The sequence below is a fragment of the Salvelinus sp. IW2-2015 genome, unplaced genomic scaffold, assembly GCF_002910315.2.
Source record: "Salvelinus sp. IW2-2015 unplaced genomic scaffold, ASM291031v2 Un_scaffold3693, whole genome shotgun sequence".
NCBI classification, from domain to species: domain Eukaryota; kingdom Metazoa; phylum Chordata; class Actinopteri; order Salmoniformes; family Salmonidae; genus Salvelinus; species Salvelinus sp. IW2-2015.
This window is the reverse complement of record NW_019944970.1, coordinates 79,351-87,454: the sequence shown is the minus strand read 5'-3', so window position 1 is coordinate 87,454 and position 8,104 is coordinate 79,351. Positions and strand designations below refer to the sequence as shown.

General features: G+C 39.4%; 1 pseudogene; it reads right to left on the bottom strand.

The window, feature by feature from the left end:
• Nucleotides 1-3,040: 3,040 nt before the first annotated feature.
• Nucleotides 3,041-4,332, bottom strand: LOC112076325 (zinc finger protein 180-like; annotated as a pseudogene).
• Nucleotides 4,333-8,104: the final 3,772 nt, after the last annotated feature.

The following is an 8,104-nucleotide window of genomic DNA, read 5'->3' as shown; positions in this document are numbered from 1 at the left end:
ACTTTGAGCCATGAGAGATTGACATGCATATTAATGTTAGCTCTCCGTGTACATCTAAGGGCTAGCCATGCTGCCCTGTTCTGAGCCAATTTTAATTTTCCGAGGTCCCTACTAAACAGTAGTCCAGGTGTGAAAAAACTAGAGCCTGTAGGACCTGCCACTATGTGATTTTCAATTGCATTTGATGTCAAACACTTCTCATCAAAACAGTATCATGCTTTTAAAACTCACTTCACTGTGAAAATACATTTGAAGAAAGAAATTCAACAGCAGGTTGTTTCAACGCCTAACACAACAAAATGGACAGCCTTTAAGGTGATGATTATTTCAAAACATCTATATGCATATTAGAGTTATGAGCCCAAGCCGAAACCCCCCCAAAACTGAATAAAAATGATGATTGTGCCGTTTTACAATACTTAGCCTACCACATATTACGCACAGCAGAAAAACGTAAAAATAAATGTAAAAAAAAACATTTAAGATCTCATGTGTTTGAGTGTGGATTGTATTATTATGCATACTAGATGAACGGATTACCTTATGCTACATTCCAACATCTGTGAGAAAACTTATAGACTTAGGCGATCGGTTGGTTCATTGATAGTGCAGGACGGTTAGCCTACAATTATAGTGAATTTGTTTTAAATAGCCTAGTAGGGACTTTTTTCTATTCATATTTAATAGGATGACACATTCCCTGTAGCTATACAGAATATCTCAGCCCCATGTTTCCATCTCCTCCTCTCTCTCCTTTATTTCTTTCCTGAGAGCCTTCTTCCTTCTTGATGTTCCCAACAGATTTCACTTGGTTTCCAAAATAAGCACAGGGTAGCTGCAGCAGAACAGTTTGAGAGACCATGGCATACAGAGTTTGGGGGGAATATCACCTGTTGCGCAGAGAGCACATGCTCCTCAAACAGTGGTTTGATGTGAGTGAAATGTGTTTATATTTATTTCTCAGCTGCACATGCTCTGCAAAAATAAAAGTAGCCTACCCGGTCGGTGTGCTGCTACCATTTGCTATTCAAGTGCATAAAGATGTTTTTTTTCCCCTGCCCCTGTTCATTTGATAATGGACCATTCTAAATCAGAACAAAATTTGACACATTAGTAAAGACAAGATTAAATTGAGAATAGTCTGATGGGTGAAAATCTGATCACTTGATGTGAGAACAGCTGTGCAGCCTGAGCACAAGCTGCTTTTTTTTGTAACTTCCCAAAATCATCAATAGGCTGTAATCGCATCATGCAGCCCATATAGAATGTCTTTGAAATCATAACATAAGGTTTATCATTTACAACTAAAGTTGCCAAATAACTCTAAAACMAGTGTATAGGACCGGTTTCAAATGATCACTTTTACATTCAACAAAGCCACTTCATATTCGCTCCGGAATGGGAAAAATATCCTATTTTATTCAGCTAAGATCAATTATATTCTTCTTACTATGAAAATAATTTAATATAAAATATCAACATGGGCCTTATAAGCATATTTTGTCAGCTAAATGAACAAGCCTACAGCCTTTGCAGGAAGCATACCAGCCTGRATCCCACTGCTGGCTGGCTRCWGAAGCTAAGCAGGATTGGTCCTGGATGGGAGACCAGATGCTGCTGGAAGTGGTGTTGGAAGGCTAGTTAGGATGCACTCTTTCCTCTGGTTAAAYAAAATATCCCAATGCCCCAGGGCAGTGATTGGGGACATTACCCTGTGTAGGGTGCTGTCTTTCGGATTGGACGTTAAACGGGTGTCCTGACTATCTGGTCACTAAAATATCCCATGGCACTTATTGTAAGAATAGGGGTGTTAACCCCGGTGTCCTGGCTAAATTCCCAATCTGGACCTCATATCATCACAGTCACCTAATCATCCCCAGCTTCCAAATGGCTCATTCATCCCCCCTCCTCTGCCCTGTAACTATTCCCCAGATCGTTGCTGTGAATGAGAATATGTTCTCAGTCAACTTACCTGGTAAAATAAGGGTTAAATAAACTGTGGCATGGAGCATAACCAGATAATATACAGCAGGCCAACTCATATTCTGTTCTTCTGAAATACATTTTCTTCATATCAGAATGTTTTGTTAGTCCTGACTAAAATAAATCATGGACTTTTTGTGATGGTGTATATTAAATAGATTTTAGACTTWAAAAAAAAAAGTTGCTGTTTCAAAGGTGTGAATCAGCAGCTTGTATGTGTGGAGGCCTGGAGATGCTAAACATGCCCATGTTAATGGTCAATAACTGTGAGACTGGCAGTCTGCATAACAATAACCGACTGACAAAATGTCACAGCCCTAAGTGGGACAACATTCCACAGGCCACAACGAACAGCCTGATCAACTCTATGCAAAGGAGATGTGTCATGCTGCCTGAGGCAAATGCTGGTCACACCAGATGCTGACTGTTTTTCTCATCCACTCCCCTAGGTTTTTTTTAAGGTATCTGTGACCAACATATGCATATCTGTATTCTCAGTTATGTGAAATCCATAGATTAGGGCRTAATMWATTTATTTAAATGACTYATTTCTTTACATGAACTGTAACTCAGTAAAATCTTTGAYATTGTTMKYTTTTATATTTTTGTTCAGAGCAGATGATCAGGACAGTGTAAAGTACTATTTGCCCGAAGAGGTGAGGTCTTGCAATGAGCTATATGACTGTACTTCTGATTCTAATTCTCAAGAGGATTCTCAAGAGGCAAGTTAAACCCTCAGCCACAAGGTCACTGAGACGGACCAACAGTTGTAAGAGGATCTCTGAAAGAACTGACATGCAGGGATGAAACTAAGGATTTTGGTCACTGGCCAGCAGACCACAATTCTACTAGCCAGGTAACATTGGGTCCTAAATCTTGTGGCATTCGTTGTTGTAAATGCATTTCACTGCTGTGTCGGGCTAGTTTGGCACCTTTCTCCTAGTCCAATCTGAAAAGTACTAGCCTTGATAGCTTAATTTCCATCCCTGCTGACGTGTTTAACTGACTTCACAGTCATTTGACTAATCATGTACAACAGAAGAACTCTGGAACAAAACCGTTTTTGTAGTTTGTATTGGAAAAACATGAGTCCACAAGTCCTTTTTGAGCTAGTTAGCCAACTAGTTAATGTTAGCTCACTGTTTGTGTAATCACACTTTTCCAAGTGGTGACATGTTAGCTAGCCACTATGCTGGATATTTAGCTAATGTTTAGCAGCTAGCTATGTTAGTTAACATTAGCTCAACATTCGTGTAGTCAGACTTTTTACGTGGTGACATGCTAGCTAACTAACTACTCTTGCCCTAGTGCTGGGCTAAAGTTAGCAAGTCTGACTACACGAACGGCATTAACGTTACAGCTGGCTAGCTCACAAAGTACTTGTCAATAATGAAATGTCAGTCATTATGCTGTCCTATGCTGTTTTTCTTTTACCTGTAAGGAAGGTAATGTGCGTTACACACAACGTGTCAGTGGCTTTCTAGCTAACGTACATTTTTAGAAGCCCCTAGCTAGCCAACCACTGATCTTTGACACACCCATCATAGCTTGTTCGCAGCTATCAACAGCTTACCTGTACTGCATATCTATCTAATGTTTCTCTGCAGTGTGTGTCTGGTGGTGTCTAATCAGGTGGAAGCTCGAGCAAAGCTCTTCCCACACTGATCACAGCTATAAGGCTTCTCTCCAGTGTGTGTTCGCTGGTGTGTATTCAGGGTGGAAGCTACAGCAAAGCTTTTCCCACACTGATCACAGCTATAAGGCTTCTCTCCAGTGTGTTTTCGATAGTGTCTAATCAGGTGGAAGCTACAGCAAAACTCTTTCCACCATGATAACAGCAATAAGGCTTCTCTCCAGTGTGTGTTCTCTGTGTATAGTTCGTTTATCTGACAGAGCAAAGCTCTTCCCACACTGATCACAGCTGTAAGGTTTCTCTCCAGGTGTTGTTAGCTGTGTCTATTCAGTGGAAGCTCGAGCAAAGCTCATCCCACACTGATCACAGGTGTAAGGCTTCTCTCCAGTGTGTGTTAGCTTGTGTGTTGTCAGGTTGCCTGACTGATTGAAGCTTTTCCCACACTGACCACAGCTATAAGGCTTTCTCCTGTGGTATACGCTGGTGTATAGTTAGGCTTTTTAAGAGCAAAGCTCTTCCCACACTGATCACAGCTATAAGGCTTCTCCCCTGTGTGTGTTTCGCAGTGTCTATCAGCTCTCTTGACTGAGCAAATCTCTTCCCACACCGATCACAGCTATAAGGTTTCCTCCAGTATGTGTTCGCTTGTGTGAATAAGTCCCAGATTGACTGAAGCTCTTTCCCACACTGATCACAGTTATAGGCTTCTCTCCTGTGTGTGTTCGCAGGTGTATGTTTAGGGCTCCCAAATAAAAAATATTTTCCCACAATCAAGGCAGGGTAAGGCCTCTCCCCTTTATGAATTCTCAGATGAGAATTTGAAGGTGTTAGAAGCAGCGAAACACTCCCACACTGTGAGCAGCAGTATGGTTTCTCTGCGTGTGAATAATGAAGCCACTCTGGCTTGTAAACTCTTCCCACAGTCAGAGCACAGTGGTGATTTCTTCCCTATACGTCTCTGCTGGTGTTTCTTGAATGTTCTGATCTGGAGAGACTCTTCTCTGTCTTGTCAGCAACATGAAGTGGTTGAAGCTCCCCAGATAAGCCCCTCCCACTGAGAGAACGACAGTTAGTGGTGTCCCCTGTGAAACAAAAACATTGAATAACTAGGTTTTGGAAATAGGATCGATAAACAAATACTATAACAATTAAAAAATATATTATATATTTAGCAGACGCTCTTATCCAGAGTGACTTACAGGAGCAATTAGGCTTAAGTACCTTACTCAAGGCAGACAGATTTTCCACCTAGTCGGCTCAGAGATCCAAACCAGCAAGCTTTCAATTTGTGCCCAATGCTCTAAACCAAGACTACCTGGCTCTTCTATCAACACTCAGTGGCCAGTTTATTAGTACACTACCCTCCGTTCACGAAATTCAATCGACAATTAACTAGCAACTGATGTTTACTGTTTATAAATCAATTAAGCAGAATGTTAGTCTAATCCACACCCCATTGTTCTTACTTGATGAAATCAAATCTCCATCTCCCTCCTCGTGTCCTTCTCTCACAGTTCCACTCTGCCCTGTGTTTTCCTGCAGTCACCAGCCGCACAGACACCCTCTCAGACCCAGCAGTAAGGTGTACCAGGAGAGTTGTGACCCAGGGACTCCGGCAGGGTGGAGGGGGACGGACTAGCTCTGTCCTGGTGACCACAGGAAGTATTTTACATAGAATATCATTAGACCAAACATTTTATTACTTTAGTCCAAATCTCTGATTGATTAGGTACATCCTTAATAATAACTACTTTCTCCTGAAGTTGTAATTGTTCACTACTTTCCATAAATGTCTAGTATTTTTTTTAAATCACTTTGGCAAATTTTTCAAATGGAAGTGAATTTTTTACAATGTCTTATGTAATTAAGAACCTTTGATGAGCCTTCATTGGCGTTGAACAAATTAGCCGCTCAATTTAGTTCATACGTTAGGAGAGCTTAACAGTTTCTGGAAAGAGGAGCTCCACCGTCTCAAGATACAGCGAATGTCCCCTCCCCTTCCAAAATGTGAAAGATTGTAACACCTGCTAAATCACTATGCACCATACCTGCTGGAGCGCGTGCTCCAGCAGTATATTTCACTGTCATCCCCAAAGCCAACACCTACTTTGGCCGCCTTTCCTTCCATTCCTGCTGCCAATGACTGGAACAAATTGCAAAAATCACTGAAGTTGGAGACTTACATCTCCTCTCTAACTTTAAGCGTCAGCTGTCAGAGCAGCTTACCGATTGCTGCAGCTATACACAGCCCATCTGTAAATAGCCCATCCAACCAACTACCTACCTCATCCCAATCCCCATATTTGTTTTTTATTTTTCTGTTCTTTTGCACACCAGTATTTCTACTTGCACATCCTCATCTGCACATATCACTCCAGTGTAAATTGCTCAATTGTAATTACTTCACCACTATTGGCCTATTTATTGCCTTACCTCCTTACTTCATTTGCACATACTGTGTACAATTTTTCTATTGTGTTATTGACTGTGCGTTTTTTTATTCCATGTGTAACTCTGTTGTTTTTGTCGCACTGCTTTGCTTATCTTGGCCAGGTTGCAGTTGTAAATGAGAACTTGTTCTCAACTGGCCTACCTGGTTAAATAAAAGTGAAATAAATAAAAATAAAAAAAAATTTGTGTTTGTTCAAATTACCAGTGATGAAAAACCTAAACACAAGAACTACTGCTGCTCGTTATCCAACTTTTGAGGCATGTTGAGAAAGTCCGTCTTAAATTTTCAGTATCCTACTGCAGTACATAAATAGAAGAAACCATCAGATATAGGTATTGTGCATGTAGCAGAAACCTACAGTAAAAAGTATTGGTGTAGCCTGGTGCAATTCTGCCCCATGCAACATTGTTCAAGATCCACTTTTCTATGTGACTTGTTACTGTAACAGCAGCCACATCTAAAAATCAACAACATTCAGATAATGAGTGGAATAAACTGTAATTTAACACCCAAGTATTTCAGCAGTAAATTGTACACTACACCATCATTTCAATTGTTAGCAGAGTGACCCACTTTGCCCTACTATAGAAGTACACTGGCAGAAGGACAGTGTAGTATTTACAGCCATATCCATAATTATTTTGAATTACCTTCCAACATAAATTAAATGAATGTCAATTTATACAGTTCTCAAACTGTACTTCAACTTGACACTATACAATTGGTTTAGTAGTTAAGTTGAGCAATTTGATTAAATTAATGTTTACAAATTACTGGAAAATATTTCTTTATGTAATTAATTGTAAATGGCCTTTGAAAACATGTGTTTAGAACTTTGAAAATGTACCACATACTTCAWAAATGCAACAYTGATGAAAAAAAAAAAACTAAGGGCATTGGATTGGTGGAAGCATGGGCTAGTGGGAGTTCACACCATATGTTTTATACAAATCATTTCCTTTCAAAATCAGTGAAGTGAACAAGTGACGACGTTGGAAGGAAAGATAATTAGGAATTCCTTGACATGGTATCTAGCCTACCAAAAAACATGATGTAACACAATAAAACATGATGGAACACTATAGAACCTTATGTAACACTTACAAGTATTATTTAAATGCCTWTGCAGAAATTGCTCCACCATTTCCTGGTTGCTAAAATTGCTAAGTGTACTGTAGAGATTTGTTGTACCACCTAAACCYCTGTGAAATATATTTTCCATAACCCAAAATATTGTATTTTCAGATGTTTGTAYCTGGTGCACAAAACCGAAAGTAAGACTGAAAAACAAAATAAAAATGGGAAGCATAGAAATAACAAACACAGAACAGATTTACTGATTCTTAGACTTGCTTTCAATGAGAATGACAGATCTATAACTGACATTGCTATGTGAATTCTCCCAAAACAAACATATTGCAGCTTTAACACTTTCAAACATGATTTAACACTAAAACATAGCAACATTGATATACAGTGTCTTTAGAAGGTATTCACACSCCTGGATCTTTTCCACATTTTGTTGTGTTACAGCCTGAATTTAAAATTGATACAATTTASATTTTCTTGTCACTGGCCTACACACAATACCCCATTATGTRAAAGTYGAGTTATGTTTTTTCATGTCATGTATTTTTATTTTTTACAAATGAATTAAAAATGAAACTGTCTGGAGTCAATAAGGATTCAAGCCCTTTGTTATGGCAAGCCTACATAAATTCAGGAGTAAAAATGTGCTTAAGTCACAATACGTTGCATGGACATACTCTGTGTGCAAAAATAGTGTTTAACATGATTTTTGAATGACTACCTCATCTCTGTACTCCACATATACCGATAATTGTAAGGTCCCTCCGTCGAGCAGTGAAATTCAAACACAAAAAGCAGGTAGGTTTTATGCCTCGAAAAGAAGGGCACCAATTGGTAGATGGGTAAAAAATATATATATATTGAATATCAGCCAGCCGAATATCCCTTTGATCATGGTGAAGTTATTAATTACACCTTGCATGGTGTATCAATACACCCAGTCACTA